This window comes from Vigna unguiculata, chromosome 4 (genome assembly GCF_037176805.1).
Source record: "Vigna unguiculata cultivar grain cowpea cultivar isolate G323 ecotype 2 chromosome 4, ASM3717680v1, whole genome shotgun sequence".
Classification (NCBI taxonomy): Eukaryota; Viridiplantae; Streptophyta; class Magnoliopsida; order Fabales; family Fabaceae; genus Vigna; species Vigna unguiculata.
In genome coordinates, this window is record NC_140795.1 from 41,821,330 (window position 1) to 41,844,718 (window position 23,389).

The 23,389-nt window shown below is 29.2% G+C and overlaps 1 long non-coding RNA gene across 1 annotated transcript; it reads left to right on the forward strand.

Annotated features, from left to right (window-relative positions):
- The first annotated feature begins 7,040 nt into the window (after nt 1-7,040).
- LOC114180425 (uncharacterized) lies at nt 7,041-8,397 on the forward strand. Its single transcript, XR_014994253.1, has 5 exons — nt 7,041-7,143; nt 7,375-7,419; nt 7,555-7,662; nt 7,748-7,833; nt 8,151-8,397. It is a non-coding gene; the product is annotated as an uncharacterized LOC114180425 (long non-coding RNA).
- Nucleotides 8,398-23,389: the final 14,992 nt, after the last annotated feature.

The window sequence follows — 23,389 nt, forward strand, 5'->3', positions numbered from 1 at the left end:
AATTCCATCAAAGAATTTGTCAATCCGTTTGTTCCAAGCTCTTGGAGCTTGTTTTAACCCGTATAAAGCCTTATTAAGCTTGTATACTTTGTGCTTATCAGTCTCCTGCACAAAGCCAATGGGCTGCTGCACATATACTTCTTCCTCTAAGGGACCATTAAGAAATGCAGATTTTATATCTAGTTGGTGCAGACTCTAGTTCTCGTTAGTTGCCAAAGCCAATATTAACCTTACCGTTTCAATTCTCGCTACTGGTGCATAAACCTCTCCATAGTCTATACCAGCCTTTTACAAGAAACCTTTCGCCACGAGCCTGGCCTTGTGCCTCACGATTTCACCACTAGCATTCACCTTGACTTTGTAAATCCATTTGAGAGCAATGGGCTTTTTGTTCAGAGGCAACTCTACTAACTCCCAGGTGTTGTTTCTTTTAATGGAGTCAATCTCCTCCTCCATTGCACGCCACCAGTGACCATCCCGTGCTGCCTCCTCAAACGTGATTGGTTCTGATTCAGCAATTAGTGCAGAATGCACTAAACTCCCGTCAGATGTCACAACAGTATCGTGGGTGATATCATAGCCTCGAAGATAGGATGGTGGTTGTGATCTTTGTCCTGATTTCCTCACGGCCAAATCAGTGATGTTTTTATCTACAATTTCTTCTTCTTCTAAAATGATTTTTGGAGCGTTGGTGTCTTCCGTGCTTGCCACTGTCCAGTCCCAGCTAGATGACTCATCCACATACACATCTCTGCTAGTGGACACGTGCTTTGAATTGGGGTCATATAATTTGTAGCCACCTGTCTCATGGTAGCCGATCAGCACTTAGGGTGTGCTTTTGTCATCCAGCTTTCTTCTTAAAGCATCAGGGACGTGTTTGTAGTAGAGAGACCCGAATATCTTGAGGTGTGAAATGTCAGGTTTGACACCTGTCCAGGCTTCCTCAGGTGTCATCAACTCCAGTCTTCTTGTTGGTGAACGATTCAGCACATATGTTGTTGTACTTACTGCTTCTCCCCACAGGAACCTTGGGATATTCTTGGTTTTCAGCATACACCTAACCATGTTAAGCAAGGTCCTGTTTCTTCTTTCTGCAGCTCCATTATGTTGAGGAGTGTATGGAGGAGTGAACTCATGGACAATCCCTTCCTTCTCACAGAATTCCCTGAATTTTGTTGCTGTATATTCCCCTCCATCATCAGACCTTAGAACCTTGATGCAATTCTCACTCTGTCGTTCCACCATATTTTTGAATCTTTTAAACACTGACAACACTTCACTCTTCCTTTTGATTAGATAGATCCACATTTTTCAAGTAAGATCATCTATGAACGTGAGGATATACCTGTTCCCACTAGGCGTTTCTTCTTGCATTAGACCACAAACATCTGAGTAAACAACTCCTAGTTTCTCAGTGGCTTTCGTAGGGATGAATTCTTTGAACTTTGGCCTAGTCTGTTTGCACTCTATACATTCTCTACACACCTCTTCTGGAATCTTGATCGGTGGAAGCCCATTGACCATTTCTTTCGCACTTAGAGTTGATAGGTGTTGGAAATTTAGATGCCCAAACCTGTTGTGCCATATCCACTCGTCCTTGTTCACTGCTGTAGCTAAACATTGGTGTTTTCGCGTATTCATTGCAATACGAAAGGTTCTGTTCTCCGAGAGATCTGCATGAACAACTAGTCTCTTCTATTGATCGTAAACATTTAGACCATTCTCCTTCATTTCCATCATGAAACCTTTCTGCAACAATTGTCTAAGACTGAGGAGGTTTATCTTTAAACCTGGTACATACAGAACACCATCAATCACTACTTCTCTGCCCTCTAAATCCTGTAATACCACTCGACCAATGCCTTCTGAATTTAGGCTGCTATCATCAGCAAACCTAATCTTCCCCTACGAAGAATCATCAAGTTTGATAAACCAATCACATCTACTTGTCATATGAGTGGAGCACCCCGAATCTAAATACCAGGAAGCTATTTCCTCTGAGTCTAGGCTACTGGTTTTGGCCATAAGTAACACCACATCAGAATCAGAAGAGGCTACGTCTTGGGCCAAATTAGCTTGGTTCTTTGGTCTATTCTTGGCACCTTCACCATACCAACATTCACGAGCAAAATGCCCAAGCTTCTGGCAGTTATAACACTTCAATTTTTTCTTCCACTCCTTATCATCCTTTCCTTGTCTTTTCTGATCTTTTCTAGTCTTGGATTCATCTTCAGATTTCTCTTCTTGTTTCTTGCGATGCTTTCCTTCTTTCTTGAAGATTTTTGCCTTTGTCTTGTAGGTTGTTCTGACCTGTAACGCCTGTTCTTGGCAGTGTTTACGATCATCCATCCTAAACTCGTGTGCTTCCAGAGAGTGTAGGAGTTCATCTATCTCCAGTGTCGCAAGATTCTTTGTTTCTTCTATAGTTATCACTAAATGGTCAAATTTAGGAGGAAGTGACCTTAATACCTTGTGTATTACGTGTTGTTCTAACACTTTATCGCCACAGCATTTCATCGCATTCACCAGTTCTTGAATTTTGTTCAAGTATTGAGCTACCGTCTCGTTGTCCTCCATCATCAGAAATTCAAACTTCCTTTTTAACGCTTGCAGCTTCACTGTCTTGTGCTTATCATCACCATATGTCTTGATCAATATTTCCCAAGCCTCTTTTGCTGTCTCAGCTTGTGAAATCTTGTTAAAGATTTGTGAATCTACACATTGGTACAACAAGAACCTTGCTTTGCCGTCCAACTTCTACTGCAGCCTATAATTCTTCTTGTCTTCGTCTGTAGCTTTGTTGCTAAGTTCTCCAAGACCCGTTTCAATTATTTCTGCCACGTCTTGGAACTGAAACACAACCTTCATCTTTATCTTCCAATCATCAAACATCTTACCATCAAAGATTGGTAAGCCTCCTTGTATGATGCTTCCACTTCCGGCCATTTTGATTCTGAAAACTCCTCAGACTTTTGCACACTTCGTGACACCTTTCACTTTTGAAGATTGTGCTACGTTCCCGGCTGCGCACCACTTCTCTACGATGCTCCTCTTTATACAAACAAACAACTACACAGGCGAACCTATGCTCTTGATACCATATTGAACTCAGAGCTGGCAACGTAAAGTAACAAGGATTTAACGTAAAGAGAGTAACCACTGTGTATAGCTTGAAAGACGTAAAACTTGTTATATCAACGTAAAGGCATATAGCGTTTTTATACAGAGAGAGTAACAGAAATAACAGAAACTGAACAAACTGAATATAGTTTTGGTTTTACACCTTACAACACTCGTGGTAATTGATTCTCAAGTCAAAAAGTTTCTCGTTAAGAAGAAAGCTAAAGTTACAAACATGAAAGCTCAATGTATGCTTTATTATTTTCTTTTCAATTTGATTTAAGATTGTCTTCAAATTTTCTTATCTTCCAATTCCAAATTGATTACCTAAACTTTGCAGATTTTGTATGGTGTATTTGATTTCGTACTGATATAAGAACAACAACTTTTGTATTAACCACTCCTTCCCTAACTAGGGTTTTGATCCATACTTGACCATAACTTTTGTGTTGTCTTTTTTCATATGAATTGGACTAGTCAATATATTCCGTTATTATAATTTTTTTCCGATAAATTTTTTTTGTACAGTTTTAATATCAAAACAACATTAAAAAAATCATAAATGGACAATTTAAGAAGTAAATAAGAACAATAACATAACCAATAACATGTTTTTTGTTTAGCTTCACCTTACACAAATCAATTCATATTTTCCTAATGTCTCCTCATCCTCCATCCTCCAGAGGTGCCTCTAAACCTACAACTACCTTTACTTCCACCGAATAGGTAATCATCACAAAAGAAAGAAAAACAACACAAGACAGAAACACAAAAGGGTAAGCTAATTTACAAAAAGAGTATCTTACATAAAACATATAATTTTAAAAATAAAGCTATAAAAGACTAAAGTAACGTTGCCATAGAATCTACTCATGGAATTACTAAATTGACTCATGTCTCCTCATCCTCCAGAGGTGCCTCTAAACCTGCAACTACCTTTGCTCCCACCGAATAGGTGATCATCACAAAAGAAAGAAAAACAACACAAGACAGAAACATAGAATGGTAAGCTAATTTACAAAAAAAGAGTATCTTACATAAAACATATAATTTAAAAAATAAAGCTATAAAAGACTAAGGTAACGTTGCCATAGAATCTACTCATGGAATTACGCCAAACACGCCATCATGGAATCTACTCATGAGATTCATGGAATTACGCCAAACATGCCGCCATGGAATCTACTCATGAGACCCATGGAATTACGCCAAACACATATATTCTTAGATAAACATTATTCAACATTAAATTCCTAATACATAACAATCACTCATGTCTTCGTTCATGATATTCTCATATAATCTTAATTTATCACATTCAATTAAAATCTCATATACCAAATCATTTATTCATAAAAGTTATAGAGCTTCTAAAATAGATCAATCAACATTTACTCAGGTTTTTATCCACTCACTCAACGAACACACCTTCTCGTTGAGCTAAAAGTACATTCTCAACTAGCGACAGACTGATCGCCCAACGAGTTTATCACTGGAGCTCCATGGTAAGTATTTTTCCAAGTAATTCATGTAGGGAGTATTCCCTCGCCCAACGAATTAAAAGTCAGTGAACCCCTGACTTGAAACTCGCCCAAAGAGTAAATGCTCACCCAGCAGGTCTGCATAATTCTGCAGAATTAGATTTCTGCAGTCCCAAGGGCATTTCTAAACTTCCCCTGAACCTTCACAAATGTCAAGCAAGCACAGATCAAACTTGAGTCTACTACAATATAATTGATCTTATTTGCAATACAAACATCAATAATCTTATACAAATAGATTTCAACCACATACCATAATTTCACATCTCTCATATCATATCACAACTCAGATACAACCACAAATTTTCAGTACAATCATACAATATTTTAGAATTTCATCATACAACTCAATTCATGTAAATTCAAGGATTTATCCCCCAATTCAACAAGTAAAATTCATCACACAAATCAATCATTCCAGTGAATCACAATACAACAAGGTAACAAATAATTTCAAACATATACATAACTTAAAACAAGGCAATTAGTTCCTTTACCTGGTATCCTGCTTATAAATGTAAAACGTCTCTAACTCCACAGGATGCTCTATCTACACATAGAAACATCACAAGAACGATCAGGACATATCATTATGATCACTGGTAAGCAAAGACTCATACTGATAATTAAAACGACGTATGCAAGCGGGAGATGGCTTACATGTAACAGAAAATAGTAATAGACCAAAAAGAGCTCACCAATAGGATCAATCCTACGTTCTAAGTTCTTCAATTAGATGACCAGAAAAAATAGAATTCTTAGAGAGAAGTTAGAGAACTCTATTATCACTTCTAAAATATCATTTTCTAGGATTTTACATAATTAATATAATCATTAATTATATTTTAATCATCGACGTAACATAGCTTTGACAGAGGAGAGCCACGGCTCCCCCAATATTTTTTTATTTTCTATATATTTTTAAAAAATATATTTATATATTATTACTTTATTTATATTAATTTAGTTTAAAAAACTTTTTTTAAATTTAAAAATCATGTTCTCTCTCTCTATTATAATTTTTTTTACTTCTTTATTTGATTTTTCTCTTTTTCTCTCATTTTATTTTCATCTCAATTTTCATCATCAATTTTTTATTATTTTCAAAATCAAATTGCACTATGAAAAAATGAGAAGTTAAGGAACATTTTAGACCGAACAATTTCTTCTTTTGAGTTAGTTCATTTTTTACCCCTTTTTTTGTAAGCAATATGTTTTCTTCTTATATGTGGCTTTTCTACGCTCTAGGCATATCTCTATCTGTTAGAGATCATAAAATCATGCTCTAATTGTTGATCAAACTCTTCTTTGTATAGATAGAGCTATTTTACGCTTTGAAGTTGTGTAAGGGAAGAACAAGATTATGAATCTCTAAGGTAAGAGAAGGTAATCATTTAGAAGTTATTATGTTTCTTAGAATATTGAGTTTTGGTTTTAAGATTTAATTTGGGATATTAATAATTTAATATTTTTCTAAATAGGTGAGAGGTGACAAACTTATATTAGAAAAATTATGATAAAGAATAAAATAATTGATTCTTTTTTCAAGTGGGAGGCTTGTGATAAGATAAAAAAAAAATGCATCTATGTCATATAAACTTGAGAAACTTCATGAAAATCCAAAAATTTAAGAAAATGAAAAACAACTCCCTAAGGTTTCTAAAATTATATATAAAAAATTTGAAAATCTTTAAAACATGATCCAGGGAAGGTAACTTGGCTTTTTTTTTAATATATTATTGTTGATGATAAAATCTATGTTATTGTTTCATATATATTATTGTCATATTTTTTGGATTCTATTCTCGTGAGTGTTTGTTTTGAATAGAGAAAATGAATTTTTTTTTAATTAGAAAAAATAATTTATATAGAATAAATATAATCTGACTTCTTTAAAATTTTTATTCCGGTTCCACCACCAATTATAATTATGATGAATGCACCCATTAAATAAATAAATAAATGGTTGTACTGTAAATTGTAGAATATTAATTGCTACATGTTAAAGTTCTTAAATATTATTTAATGTTTGTATTAGTTTATACTAATAAAGCGTGTATAATATTAACTGCTCGGATTAAATACATTATCTCATATATAATTAATGTATTTAATTATATGTTACATTTAATTAATATAATAATTAATATTATTGAAATTGTGATGAATGCACCCATTAGATAAATAAATGTATGTATAGTAAACGGTAGAATATTAATTGTTAATTGCTATATAAAATTAATAAATCATAAATAATAATTTAATGAAAATAATAATTCATTTTAAAAGAAAATACTAAAATATTTAAATTTTTTTGACCTACTTATTTCATCTATATATATGTGACATTCAGAGAGTTCTCAGCAAGTTATCAAATGGGCAGCAACAACCTAAGCAAAGATGAAGAGGACAAGGACAACAATGTATACTTCTTGAAGAATGATGATCCTAATCTTATAATCAAATCAAGGAAATACCAAAGGTATCTTATTTCTAGTAAATCAATACCAAAGGTATCTTATTTCTAGTAAATCAAGGACACCTATGTTATAGTTTTTACACATATTGTTTTTTATTCTTCTCCAAGAATTTCTGCATTTATGTAGAACCTAAGCAGAGGACGCCATTAAAGTTGAAATTCTTTTGAAAAACGAACTCTATAACCACACTACTGATTTGTCTATATCTTTTTTTTTAACCTTTATGATCGCAGGCGTAACCTTCGGATAAGAGATTGAGGGTTGTTCCATAATAAATGGTTAGTTCCTACTTCACTTCAAAGATCAATGTATATTTAGATTTTTCCATATGAGAAAGTTAGGTTTTTTGCTTCTCTTCTTTTATATTACATCACACACAAATAGTTTCTATTAACCATCAACTTTGATTGCAGTTGCTCACAATTTCACATCTGCAATTTCATAATTCGATGTGCAACATATAAAGGAAACCCTATTGCTTTTATGAATATATTTGTTGTCCCTTGATGAAAAGAAAAAAGGTAAGACTATTGTTGATTACTTAGTTAAAGTTCTAGATTTATCATTTCATAATATAAACCTTTTTGGTAATGTTTCTCATAACAGGTATATCAATGAGGTGCAACTAATTATGAAGGCTTTGATGAATTATTGAGTTGAACTTCAACATTACAAGGCTTTGATGAAGTAATGTATGATCTGATTTCTTGTGTAATGTTATAATTGCTTATTATTGACCCACTAGATTCAATTTTTATATCTACCTATTTCTTCATGTTATTTAAGAGTATTTGTTGTTGATACTACTTTTTCTAATTGTATGAACCGCCTATTTAATTGAAATATATTATTTATTCTGCATTTTGACAATAGTTCCTTGCTTTAAACCTTTGGTTGGTACATCTTTTGAAATCTTTTATATTTTACAATATTTATTTTATTTTTAAAAAGTATATGTAAATTATTATTATTATTAATATTATCTCAACATGCTCTAATATGTGTGTAGGAAGGATGAAGAATCGAGATGAGCAATATGTTGAATGTATAGAGAGAAATTGAGGATGCTCTGGAAATACTTAATGACTAATTCAGCAGTCCATGAATCCTCATAATTTCACATTATTTGAAAAATGTGATGATGAGATCGCAAGAAATGTTACTTTGTTTTTCGTAGTAATTATCATGTAAGAAGAAAAAAGAAGTCACAAATTAAATGTAATCTCTACTTTTTCTTCTGTTAAGTGTAATTTTAAATTTTAAATTTGATATCAGTAAAAAGATTAGTTTAGTAAAACTCTTTTTCAGTGCCAAAGGGTTGTAATGCGTTATGTATGACTCTAATACTTGACATGGATAACTCCATTTACTTGGATGAATATAGAACGATATGTATTAATGTTAACACGTTTCAATTTACAAATGATAGCTTTTTCCGTGTAATGATAATTACTAGAAAGAAGAAAAAAAAAAGCATTTTTAGATGTTTTGAGATCCTTCATGTCCTTTCAGTACGTAAGGACTACTAGGGATGGTAAAAGAGTGGGATGGGATGGATTTCGTTATTTCATATTCGTAGAAAAAATTTATTCACATTCTTATACTTAAATTTAACGGATATCAAGTTTTTGTCTCATCTTTATTGGATAACGGGTATAATTTATATTCATACCCATTTTCTTTAATATTATTCATACCCATTTTCTTTAATATTAGGAGGATGGTTGTTTTTCCGATATCAAATACTTTAAAATGATAACTTTTTCCGTGTAATGATAATTGCTGGAAAGAAGAAAAAAAAAAGCATTTTTAGATGTTTTGAGATCCTTCATGTCTTTTCATTATGCAAGGACGCACGCTTCGCCGTACTTTATCTTTACGGTATTTCTTTTTTAGGACTTTATCTTTACGTTTCTATAGTTTTTCAGAATAGTTAATGATAATAAATCTAAAACTTTTATTTTAAAAATTTATATTCTTTTAATTTCGTTAACCTGTCACAATTTTAGTTGCAACTTTAAACAAGTGGTTAATGTTTATGACAATATCCATTTATAATATTGATATTGTGTACTCGTAAGTATTTAAAATTTTAGTCTTGGAAAATAATATTACTAAAATTTTGTAGATTGGCTTCTCTTGTTAATCCATATATCTTGGTAAGAGGTTAACATTTCAAACTATTTAAACATTTCTACTCACTTATTTTGATTCATATATAGCTGCTTTGGCGAGGAGCCTAATTCAATAACATGTTTTTCTATATATAATCATTTTCTTACCCCACAACTTCATACAAAAAGAAAAAAATAAATACTATAAAATTACACTTTGCTTAAGAACAAGTATTCTTTGTTATGGCCTTTCTTAAGTCTCAATACTTATTTTTGGCTCTTTTGATTTTCATTTTTCTTTCAAACATTAGTTTTGCATAGAAATCGAGGATAAATGGTTTAAAAATGAATCATATCAATCGATGTCGGAGAAAAAAAATCTTGAATGGAGATGCCACCAATATAATGAATGATTAAGAAACTTTTTTTAACCGAGGTTTTTTTTTTATCAACAAATAATAAATAAATTATAGAAGGACACTTATGGGTGTTCTAATACTTTTACAAAAGATACTAAACATGTATTCTTGTCAAATATAAGTTTTGCAAAGAAATAGAGGATTTAACATAATTGGGTTAAAATGAGTATATAAATTTATTTTTAAAGTTTAAGGACCAATGTATATCAAAGTTTTGAATAGAGATATCAAAATGGATTCCAACCCATGAGCTAACCTGGCTCACCACGGATCAAGTCGGGTTGAGTTGAGAAAAATTCAAGTTTTTCAAAAGTTTGTTGAATTGAACACGGCAGTTTACTTAACCCACAGGTTAAACGGGTTCGAGCCGGAATGAAGCTTGGATGACTCACCTAACCCACCAACATTTTTTTACAATCTTTTTAAAAATTATTTTTTTTTATTATAATTATTTACTTCTCTTAACTATATAGGTTCACAATTTTACATTTTTAAATGCTAGAATGTTGCTCAATAATATTTGAATAGTTTGAATGCTTAATTAATTTAATTGTCAAGTTATATACAATGATACTTTAATATTTAACTATTATCTTTATACTAAATTACTCAAACAACTGTCTTATGAACAAATTTTTCTAAATTAGCATGACAAAAATGTGTAATTTTTTCATTTATATTTTGTTGAATAGCATGAAAGAAACTGTGTAATATTAGTCATATTTTCTTGGACTATATGAATACATTCTTGGAAACAATTCATCATATATTGATGATAAGCATGATGAAGACATTGAATATTGATTTTACTGTAATTTTTATCTCATGAATTACTTAAAAAATATTTAAATATTTGAATACTTAAAAATAAATAAATAAATAATTTTTTTTATTTTTTATTTTGGCTCCCATCTACCCACAACCTGTGGTGCGTTGTGCCAAGTTACAAAATTTTTGGCTCATCATAAAATAAGTTGGGTTGACTCACTTTGACATGTCTAGTTTCGAACAATAACAAATTTCAATTTCATTTCAAAGTTCAAATATTAGAAATATATTTAAACTTATAAATATAATATATAATCAAAATAAAAATATTATTAAATATAATATTTATGAAATTAATTGTTTTTTATTAAATATATGACCATATATATATATATATATATATATATATATACTATTCAATATGATATAATTATTAAAAACACACATGCATTTAATCATTAAATGATATTATTTATTCATTTTACTAAATTTAATAAATAATTAATTCAACACAAACTATATTAATAACAGTATTTATTATATTATTAAATATGATATAAAGTTAAAAGCATGTGAGTTTTATTTATTCATTTAACGCAAATATAATAATATTAATCACTATATTTATTGTAGTTAATATATAATTAATATCGTATACAATTATAAATATCAATACTATAATTTTTCATTTTTCCTACAAATTTTGTTAAAAACAAATTTACAAGAAAATATGTTTTTTTACCATTTTTTTTCTAAAAATTTAAAAAAAAAATAAAAATAATTTCTTCATAACATTATCTTTTAGTCTTCCTACTCATGTCCACATCAGTTTAGATCTATATAAAGAGTACACTCATAGAGTTTTTTATCAACCTATTATCTCATTTTCACCGCCCACAAAACATTTAGAGCTATCTTTTTCAATATTTAGAGCTTCAAAACCAATGGGTACCAGCTTAGAGAAAGGGAAAGACGAAGAAGAAGTTAGTTTGAACAGAGTACATATTCATCCCATATCAAATCAAAGAAGTACCAAAGGTACCACATTCTACTATTCATAACTTTTACTTACACAAACAACTTTTAAATCTTATATGTTTTATAATATTTATTTTACTTTTGAAAGTATTTGTAATTTATGATTATGTTAGTATATGTAATAATGATGTAATTTGGTTATGTTTGTAGGAAAAACGAACAACCCAGAAGAACATGTTGGGTCATCTGGTTAATTTAGAAAGACCAACCGGGTGATGCATGGGTATTTAAGGAGAAATGGATGCATTTTTTTTAATTTTATCGGTAAAATCACACATATATTAACACATATATTAATAAGAGGTAATTGGCCAAAAAGAATGCTGACATTTTTTTTGCTATTCCTCACACATAGAGTAGTACTATCGTCACAAAACTATAGAAACAAATATTATAACATTAGATATACTCAAGTAAAAAGCAAATTCTTCGTGGTTGTGATTTACAATTTGTAAAGAACTAATTTTACAAGATTTTTTATGTAAATCAAACTAAGACTACAAATAACAGTCAATGAAGTCTAAGAACATGAATACCAAAGTATACAAATAATATCATCTCTAGCCATTGGCGGCATACAATAAGCACAAAAGCTATATTATGGTGAGCCAAAAAGTGAAAAATTATCTCAAAATTGGAATTTTTAGATTGAGAGAAGGCATGTAATTGGACTCAAATACCACTCAAAATAAGAGAATATTGTTGATGGATATTTATTGGTGATCCAAGCCGATGTTTTACTTTGAGCCAACATAAAAATTTTATCTATATCTATTGTTGCATTTTTAAAGATAACACCATTATGTATCATTTTAACTTTTCAATGTAATATTATTCATTATTATTTCTCTGTCTTATCATATAAGAGGAAGAATAATAAATCAATTGGTGTTGTTGAAAATGTTGTCATGGTAATTGATTCTCAAATCAAAGAGTTTCTCCTTAAGAAAAAAGCTAAAGTTACAAACATGAAAGCTCAATGTATGCTTTATTATTCTTCTTTTCAATTTGATTTAAGATTGTCTTGAAATTTTCTTCTTTTCCAATTCCAAATTGGTTACCTAAACTTTGCAGATTTTGTATAGTGTATTTGATTTCGTACCGATATAAGAACAACTTTTGTATTAACCACTCCTTCCCAAACTAGGGTTTTGATCCATACTTGACCACAACTCTTCTGTTGTCTTTTTTTCATATGAAATGGACTACTCTACATATTCCGTTAATATTTTTTTTTTTTTGTGGCGATACAAAAATTCTGTATAGTTTTAATATCAAAACAACATTAAAAAAATCATAAATGGGCAGTTTAACAAGAGTAAATCACAACAATAACACAACCAATAACATGTTTTTGGTTTAGCTTCACCTTACCCAAATCAATTCATATTTTCCTAATATTGAAGGAAAAAAAATATTAATTCCAGTAGATACAAACACACTAAAAGTCTAGTTGAAGATACTTCTTATTTTAGGTGATACAATATACAATATTAGAGTATATTGGTTAATCCTATTATTTTACCTCACAAGCAATTACAACTACACACAGAAATTATAAAAATTCTATCAATGGATGTTACTGACAAATAATTTCATTGAAAATAAAAATTTTAATTTATTGATTGATATTATCAACAAATTTTATAAAATAATTTACTATCAACAAATATTTTTATTAGTATTAAAATTATAAAATTTGTTGGTAAAATTTGTCAAGAAACATAAAGAATATGTATTTAAACTAGAGTTAAACAAATATCTACACATAAAAGAAACATAACAGATCTATTGTATCCTCATGTCATCCAAAGAATGAACAACCATTCTTAATCCTATTTTCACTCAAACGAGGAGTTTTTTTTTTCAAACAAAACTATAGTTGAAAATTTGTAACACTCATTTTATTTTCCCCGAGCCTCTTTTTCTTCCCTTGTAATTTTCCTTTTCTATTTTTTTTTTAAATCTCTGCTCTATCTTTTCTCTTATTTCATTTCTCAAAATCTCATCCTTTTTAGAATTTGATCACACGAGTTAAGAGTTAAGGATCATTTTCTATTGATCAAAGATACAAACAATGTAATATATATATATATATATATATATATATATATATATATATATATATATATATATATATATATTGTGATCACACACAAATATAACACGTACATAAATAAATTATTGATTTGAATTTTCAAAATAAATAAAATGGACATAAAAATATATTTGAATTAGCAATCCACATCTCAATTAAATGTTATAAAAGATAAATATACAAAACTCACATGGACCAGACATGAGTCTATAAATAAAAGGATATTCAATTAATAGAATATCAGCTTACGCTTTTTCAAATACTTGTATTAAGTGTGCCCTACCTAATACTAACATCTAATCAAATCTAATAATTAGATTAACAAAAAAACCTAAGAGTCATAGATCAAGGTAAGTGTATTAGTATCCAAGTCACAGATATGTACATTACATGCATTAAGCAAGAACTCTTCTCTCAACTTCTCATTATCTTAGTCTATGTGACTTAGACTATCATTTGTGGATGGCAAAGTAGATGGAATTTGATAGGTAAGCCCGCTAGTGCGATTACAATCAAGTGGATCGGGTTGTATTTTCTTACCTGCCATCTTGACAAGGCTTGACCTACCTAACCCACCACCCGATGAGAAATAAGACGGGACGGGTTAGGTTAACCCACCAACTCGAGATCATGAGTAAATAAAGAAATAAAAACCTACATTGCACTCCATTTGTTCATAAAACGCAATAGAATAACTCACACCACAACAAGGCGCAATAGGATCACTTATCTCCTCCTAGATGAACCACAATCAGACCTCGCCAAGTAGTGCCAGACCACCATTGAACATGTGTCTACCACATCGTCAGCCACCATAACTTCTTTCTTTCACCTTGCCAAGGACCCACAAAGAAACACACTTGCATCACGCGCTCACCATGAAGCAGATATGTAACGTCCCTACTGAAAATTACTTAATTAAAATAAATAAATAATAATTTTAAAACAAACCTCATAATTTTATTATTCCCAAATGTGGAAAAATTTAAAACATTATTCAAGACGCCATAATTTAAATGAAACTAGAGTAATAATGTTATTACAAGTTCCAAAATAGCGACTACATAAAAATAAAACATAAAGAAAATCCCTAGTCAAAGGTCCCCTGCTATCCCTCTCTCTGTAGCTATGCGTCAACAACATCACCTGAAATATCATTAGCTCCCGTGTGACAAGTCACACGATCATCGCCAAACACAAACAGATGGTGTGAGCTCATAAATTAATTAACACATAAGTTAATGATATCAAAACACACCCAACTATATTATTCTAGTTAGTTCTTGGCCAAGACCTTAATACCCCAAGGCTTTTCAACCTTTAATTCACACAAGTTAACTTTGGGCTCAAGATTTATGATGCTCACACGAACCTGCCCGCTCGCGGTCTTGCCTCTACGAGCCTCCCCGCTTGTAGTCCTGCGTTACGAACATCCCCGCTCACAGCATCTCTCAAGTGTGAGCACGGAACATACGAACCTCCCCACTCGTATTCTCACACGAGAGTAACAGGATATGAACCTCCCTCCTCATATCATCACGTGTTCACCACTATCCATGAACCTACCCGCTCATGGCATAACATCTCCTGATCCAAGTCTCGCATTACTACGTACAAACAACACACGGAACCACGACCTGCAACGGTATCGCCTGGCGTAGCCTAAGCGCCGTTAGGCAAAAAACCTGTGCAGACTGCCTGGCGGAACATCCTCGTCGCCAGGTGCCAGTCTCCAATCAAACCCACTGTTTTAGGGTTTATCGCCTAGCGGAGCATACCTTGTCGGACGCCACTTGTTGCAGGAACATCCATGTTTTAGTGGTCAATTATAATATTTTTTTTCATAATAGTGACTATTTTAGTAACTAATAATTTTTTTTTTTTTGTAAATTGGTATCTAAATTGGTCATTATAGTGACTAACAACTTTTAATCACTATAATTGGTTTGTTAATGAGACGTTTTCTTGTAGTGGAAAATTACACCATAAATATATAATTCAAATAAACCATGGAAATGGTTTGATAATTGACATTATCATATTTTTATTTTATTTATTTTTATGTTTTTTTGTTATTTTATTTTTGGATTTTATTTAATATTTCAGGTTTTATTAAATAAAAGTGAAAAAGATAAATGCTTGGAATATATTTATCTTTTCCAAAATTATCTAATAAAACCTTATTTATCTAAAAAGTAACAATATTATACCTATAAAAGATAAAAATAAACATAATAAAATACTTTATAATGCAAATTATCAAAATACCCCAAATTTAAATTTTTTTCATGTCTTCATGAAATATAAAACTATCAATAAGAAAAACTCAGGTTAACCTATAAAGTTAAAGTAAATGACTTCTCAATCCAAATTATGCACCAGAAAGAAAATTTCACTTGAAGCTCCAAACCTCAAGATAGAATGATATCATTTTTTACATCAGTTCAATCCTCAAAATAGCATAAGAGATAATAACCATAATATTGAATTAAAAATCTCACAAAGAATCAATGATTCATTCTCCATACAAATGTTTATCAAAGATCACTCATAATCAGAAGATTATGAGATTACTTAATCAACTTTTTCCCATCATCTAATTTACACAATTTGCATATTTTTTTAGATCAAAAGGTCTTTCATAGGTTGCAGTGAAGCTTGGCTAGAAGAAATTTTATTTTTAAAACTTCAAAAATAACTCAATTACTAGGTTTACACGTTAAAAAATGTAACGTAACTGGACTGAAAGAATTATATCCATTCATTTCTAATGTTTGAGAACCAAAATGTATCAAAGTTTCAAACATGAACGTATTTCAATTTCAGATCAAAGTGTAGGAATTAAAAACATATTTAACACTATTAATTAATTAGCATCTATTTCTATTGGTTTGAATCACGTTTTTGTTAACATTATATATATATATATATATATATATATATATATATATATATATATATATATATATATATATATATATATATATATATATATATATATATATATATATATATATATATATATATATATATATTGGCGGATCTTGATAAAAAGTTTGGAGTGACCAAAATAATATACTCAAATCTTATATATTTAATTATTATTACTAATATAACAAAATTATATATAATTTAGTATTGAAATCCTTGTATATTTTTTCTTAAAAAAAATATTGTTTTGAAATTGTATTTGATATGAAACTCATTTTAAATAAGTTTTTCTAATTCCATCTCTTTCCCTGAATATTCTTATATTTGAGAACGTTTTCTTATAATAAGTTCCAAAAGATTAATATAAACACATTCCCTATAATTTAAAATAATTAATATGAAAATTTTCACTTACAATTCTTTGAATCTTAAAAATTGTCATTTAATTCAACAATTGAATTCTTAGTATCATGCTTGAAAATAGATGAAGAAGTAAATTTGTATTGTTTTCATCTTCAAGGGTATCTTCCATTTTATCACTTAAAACAAATGAATGTATGATTTTATTTTTCATCAATAACAACTATTTAAAAAAATAAGACTAAAAAATAATTTATCAAAATCTTATAAAAAATTAATCAAAAATTAAGGACGTAATTACTAAAAAAAATATGATAATCAAGTCACCTTTAAAAAATGGTTATGAAAAAACATACATTATCTAACTTTTCTTTTTATATTTATAAAAAAATAAATATACAAAAAACTCATAAGATGAAAAAAAAAATATCAAACTAATATTTTCCTATCAAGAGAAATGAGAAAATTACCTTTCTTTTTATCTTAAAAGAGAGCATATAAGAACTGAGAACGAGAGAATGAATTTATGTCTAACTTTTTATTTTTTTTAAACAAAAAATTAAAGAAGAGATGTAAGAGTAATAAATGAATAATACAGTACTTGAGAAACTTCAAATAAGAGAAAAAAAAATCTCAATCAATTTTATTATTCTTTATTATGTTTACTTTTTTATTTTATTATTTTTTAATATTAAATATTATATTTTATAAAAATATAAAAATCAATTTAAAAATCATTTAAAAAAAAGTAAAAAATCTCGGGGACCATGGCCCTTGGAACCTTCTAAGCTCCGCCACCATACATACATATACATATATATATATATATATATATATATATATATATATATATATATATATATATGTATAACTATCTATTACAGTTAACTAATATAGTCATTAATATTTTTGAAATTGTGATGAATGCACCCATTAAATAAATAAATAAATGGGTGTATAGTAAACTGTAGAATATTAATTGCTACATGTTAAAGTTCTTAAATATTATTTAATGTTTTTATTAATTTATACTAATAAAGTGTGTATAATATTAACTGCACGGATTAAATACATTATCTCATATATAATTAATGTATTTAATTATATATTACATTCAATTAATATAATAATTAATATTATTGAAATTGTGATGAAGCACCCATTAGATAAATAAATGTATGTATAGTAAACGGTAGAATATTAATTGTTAATCGCTATATACAATTAATAAATCATAAATAATAATGAAAATAATAATTCATTTTAAAAGAAATTACTAAAATATTTAATTTTTTTTGACCTACTTATTTAATCTATATATATGTGACATTCAAAGAGTTCTCAGTCAAGTTATAAAATGGGCAGCGACAACCTAAGCAAAGATGAAGAGGACAAAGACAACAATGTATACTTTTTAAAGAATGATGATCCTAATCTCAAAATCAGATCAAGGAAATACCAAAGGTATTTGATCTCTAGTTAATCACACTCAACACACCTATGTTTTTACACAGTTTTTTTATTTTTCTCTACAGGAATTTCTGCATTTAAGTAGAACCTAAATTGAACTTTAAAGCAACGCTACTTCTTATAATATATTTTGATTAACCAACTCTATAACCACACTACTGATTTTTCTATATCCTTTTTTAAATCAGTAGAAACCTTTTATGATCGCAGGAATGATCTTCGGATAAAAGGGTGAGGATTATTCCCGATAAATGGTTATAGTTCCTACTTCATTTCTAAGTTGTATGTTATTTTTCCATACGAGATAGTTAGTTTTTTTCTTTTTTCTTTTCTTCTTTCATATTACATCGTGTTACGTATATGTATACATATTTTTACTGATAAAAAAAATGTTTGACAAGTGTATCAAATCATACAAGTAATATAGTAGATAGGTTCAGATATTGTTTCCCACAAGAACAGACTAATGTGATTTAAATTTAGTAGATTGTTTATTAATAAAGGTACAAAAAGCAAAACATTTTTGGTTGAGATTAAAAATAAATTTAGAATTTAAATGTAATGAATAACAGAAATTGACACAATAGAAACAAATAACTTGATTAAGAAAATAAAAGATAAAAGGTTCACCAAGATTGGGTTTCACAATTCCATTCAAAGTAAAATCAACAAACTCTATGTCTAGCAATTTTTACTATTACATTTGCATTAATCGTCAATATATTTATGCTTATAAGAGTGACTACTAACCACATATGTGTCTAGAATGTGAAATTAATAGTTGCTTTATCCTATTCAGGTTTCTCAAACTATATTTCAGATCAGCCGATACTCCCACATATGGACCATATCTAGAACGTGCAATTAAAGATCATAATTTGGGTTTCCCAACTATCGTTTGGATCAACCATGAACAAAATTCATAGACTATGCAAAAATAAGAATAAAATATGAGAGATTGTGGAAAAATATTATATTGAATGAAGAATTCATAGAGAATTAAGAATACATCATACTCAATCCTCATGAATGAGGGAGTTAGCTATCCCTAGACACACTAAATACTGGACTGATGATGAGATTAACTGTTTCCAACCTTTAGGATGTCCTTCTACTGACAAAAGTATTTAGGACAAGTTTCTTTCTCTCCAAGTGTGTGTTTTTGACCTATATCAGATGCTCAATTTATAGATTGTTCGAAGCTAGAAGTTCACTAGGCAAGAATAGCAAGACTCGTTGGGCGAATGGCTCGAATCTGATTTGCGCTTACAACTTTGTACTTGATTTTGTACTAAATTCCTTGTTGTATTTATTTTCTTAATTTTGTGGAACTCCATGAGTAACCAACTTTCAAAATAATTGATATTGTTGATAATCTTTTGATTAGTAAATATTTCACTTATTTTCTTAATAATTTTTTCAAATCTCTAAGATTTTCACTTATTTGCAGAATATATTTGCATCATTTATCTTTTTCACTTTTACTGAATAAAACCTAAAATATCCATTAAAATTCAAAAATAAATAACAATTAAACATAAAAATAAATAAAATAAAAATATGGTAATATCAATTATCACATGAAAACAAGTAGTTTATATTAACCACGAACTTTGATCACTTGCTGAAAATTTCACATCTGCAATTTTCTTAATTCGAGATGTGCAACATATAAGGGTAAGACTATTGTTGATTACTTAGTTAAAGTCCTAAATTTATTATTTCATAATATAAACCTTTTTTCTTAATGTTTCTCAAGACAGGTATCAATGAGGTGCAACTAATTATAAAGACTTTGATGAATAGTTCTTGAGTTGAACTTCAATCTGATTTGATGTAATGTTATAATTGCTTATTATTCACCCACTAGATTCTATTTTTATTATATCTACACATTCCTTCATGTTATTTCTCTAATTATACGAATTTCCTATTATTGAAATATATTATTTATTCTGCATTTTGACAATAGTTCCTTACTTTACCCCTTTGGTTGGTACAACTTTGAAATCTTTTATATTTCACAATATTTATTTTACTTTTAAAAAGTATATGTAAATTATTATTATTAATATTATTCTCTTACAAAATTTTCTCAACATGCTCTAAACTAGACGGGTTACTAGAAAGAAAATGTTAGAAGGAGTTAAAGCAGGCAAAAAGGTATTAATGTTAACATGTTGCAATTTACAAATGATACACTTTTTTGGTGTAGTGAAGGAGTAATATAATAGCTAGAAAAAAAAGGCATCTTTAAATGTTTTGATATTGCTTCCGATCAATGGTGGAACTTGGACAAAAAGTTTAGGGACACCAAATTAAATTTGTTACATATAATTTTTTTTAGTTATATTTTTTTTTCATTTTTTCGACTTAAAACAAACACACATAATAGTAAAATTCAAAAAAATATGACTATCATTCATTATTATATCATGCTATTGTATTATGATATAAACCATGAATACCATTTTGATAAGCCCTTCGTACCTCATCAATTTGATTTAGTGGGTATTATCAAATTTGAGGACGTTTTTCCGGGATCGTGTTATAATGAATTTTTAAATTCATTATATGTAACCCTAGAAAATTTAGAGATTTATTTTTCATTGTCTTGAATTCTTGGTTCTCATGAAATTTCTTAAGTTTAGTTAAAGTAGATGCTTTTTTTTTTTCATCTTTATCGCAAACCTTCCTATTTCTAAAAAAGAATCAATTATTTTACTATTTATCATAATCTTTCTAATATAAATTTATCACCTCTCACATATTTAGAAAAAGAAAATTTGTATTCACAAATCACAATTATCACAATGCAAAACATAACAAAATTCATACAACTTTAATTAAATAAGCAACACTATATAAATTCAAAACTTTAAAAAAATTTACCATAGGCAGCAGAAAACATAAAATCTCTAAATTTTATAATTAAGGGTTATAATAATTTGGGAAAAATTATAATTAAGGTTCATACAAATTTCATAAAACAATCCCTAAAATCAAAATTAGGGTTTATACTTATTTGGAATAAACTTAATTTGGGAGAAACATCCTAAAAATAATTATAAATTTAACATATATAAATTATAATAAGATAATAACCTTGATATGTGAGAGATCATGTATTTATTTCTTCTCACACATTTTCATGATAATTTACACTATGGAAAGTTCTTATAACTAGAAAAAAAAACTCTAATCTCTTTTATAAATCAATGTCTCCATTGAACTTTTTATTTTATCTTTTATTATAATTTTTCATAATATAAACTTAATATAAATAATATATAAATATAATTTTAAAAAATAAATAAATATATATAAAAAATAAAAGTCGTGGCTCCCCTGTCATTTAGTAGTTCCGCCATTGCTTCCGGTCTTATTTAGAAGAGGCTAAAAAAATCATCCATAGATGTTTTCTCTTTGGCTAAAATTCTTTTCTTAGTCCTCTAATTAGTTTAAAAAATTTAATTTGACCATTAATTGGCATTAATGTTTTTTTTTTTGCTAAATTATTCATTTTTAGTCCACTAATTTGTTTGAAAAAAAAGTAATTAGACATGTAATTGGCATTAACATCATGTTTGTACATGTCATGTATCAGTCACACTAATATGTGAGACATATGAACGCGACATTAATGTCAATCTAACAGAAATAACTTAATTGTATTATTTTTAAAAACTAGATGACTTAATTGCACCAAATAAGAATTACAGGTCTAATTGAATTGTTCAAACGAATTAGAGGACCAAAATAGAGTTTTACCTATGTTTTTTTTTTCAATGTTGACCAGAAGTCAAAGCTAACAAGGAACGTTAAATAGTTATTAATGTCAGATTTCCATCACACACGTATGCGACTTTAAAATCATAGACATTAATTCATCACTGACTTTTAAATTGGCGCTTTCCTAATTAAAGTAGTTTAGCATCAATCAATATAATTAATACGTTTTTTCTTTTAAAATTTATTTAATTTAGCATCAACTTAGTCGACACTAAATTAAATCCTTTTTCAATATCAGTTTAATTTGCAACCCTAAGACTCCTTACTTCTAAAGTTGTGTGCACTTATTCCACACCTTGTAATCATTCAAAGTCATGTTTTCTATCAATGTTTTGGCTTCTATAGGTGCCTTGAACTTGATTATGCCTCCAGTTGAGGCATACAATATCAACTTCGTTTGAGCTCTAAGTCCCCTCATAAAAGATGTTGATTTGTGTTGGATCATCAAATTCTTGCATTGGCGTCTTCCTTAGCAGCTCTTTGAATCGCTCCCATAATTGGCTCAATGGTTCTTCATAATCTTGTTGAAATGATGTAATCTCCTGCCTTCACCTAATTAACCTTAGCCTAAGGGAAAACATTTTGAAGAAAATTTTGGATCAAATCATCCCATTCAGTCAGGTATTCTTAGGGAAAGATTACAACCATACCTTTGTATTCCCTGCCAAAGAAAAAGGAAATAAACTCAAGCGAATAACATTGTCATATGCCTGGTTGATTTTCACCATGTTGCAAATTTCCAGGAACGTGGCCAAGTGATTATATGGGTTTTCATGTGATAACCCATGAAATTTGTTACTCTACACCAAATGTATAAGGGCAGGCTTCATCTCCATATTTGAAGAACCTATTGTTGGCATAACAATGCTGTTAAAATTGAGTGGGACCATAAATGTGGCATAGTATCCCAAAGTACGTTGCCCTTCACCTGCTCCGGCCATATCCACCTCTTCGTTGTGATATGATGGTTGGATTTGTGCGTGATTGAAGAAATTTGTTGTAATTTTTATGGTTGTAAGGGAAACTTCTTATGCTTCCTTGAATTGTCTTCTTCTATTGTTGTTTCTCCTGTTTGTTCTTTCAATCTCCAGATCGTAGAATAATTGATCAGTCAAAACCTTGCGTCTCATGCACAGTTGAGAAAACTAAAAGGAACATGTTAACAATGGATAATAAAAAAGAATTATTTTAGAAATAAAATAAAAAAATCCTAAATCAGTAAACAAACACAATTAAACTAAACAAACTATAGTCTCTG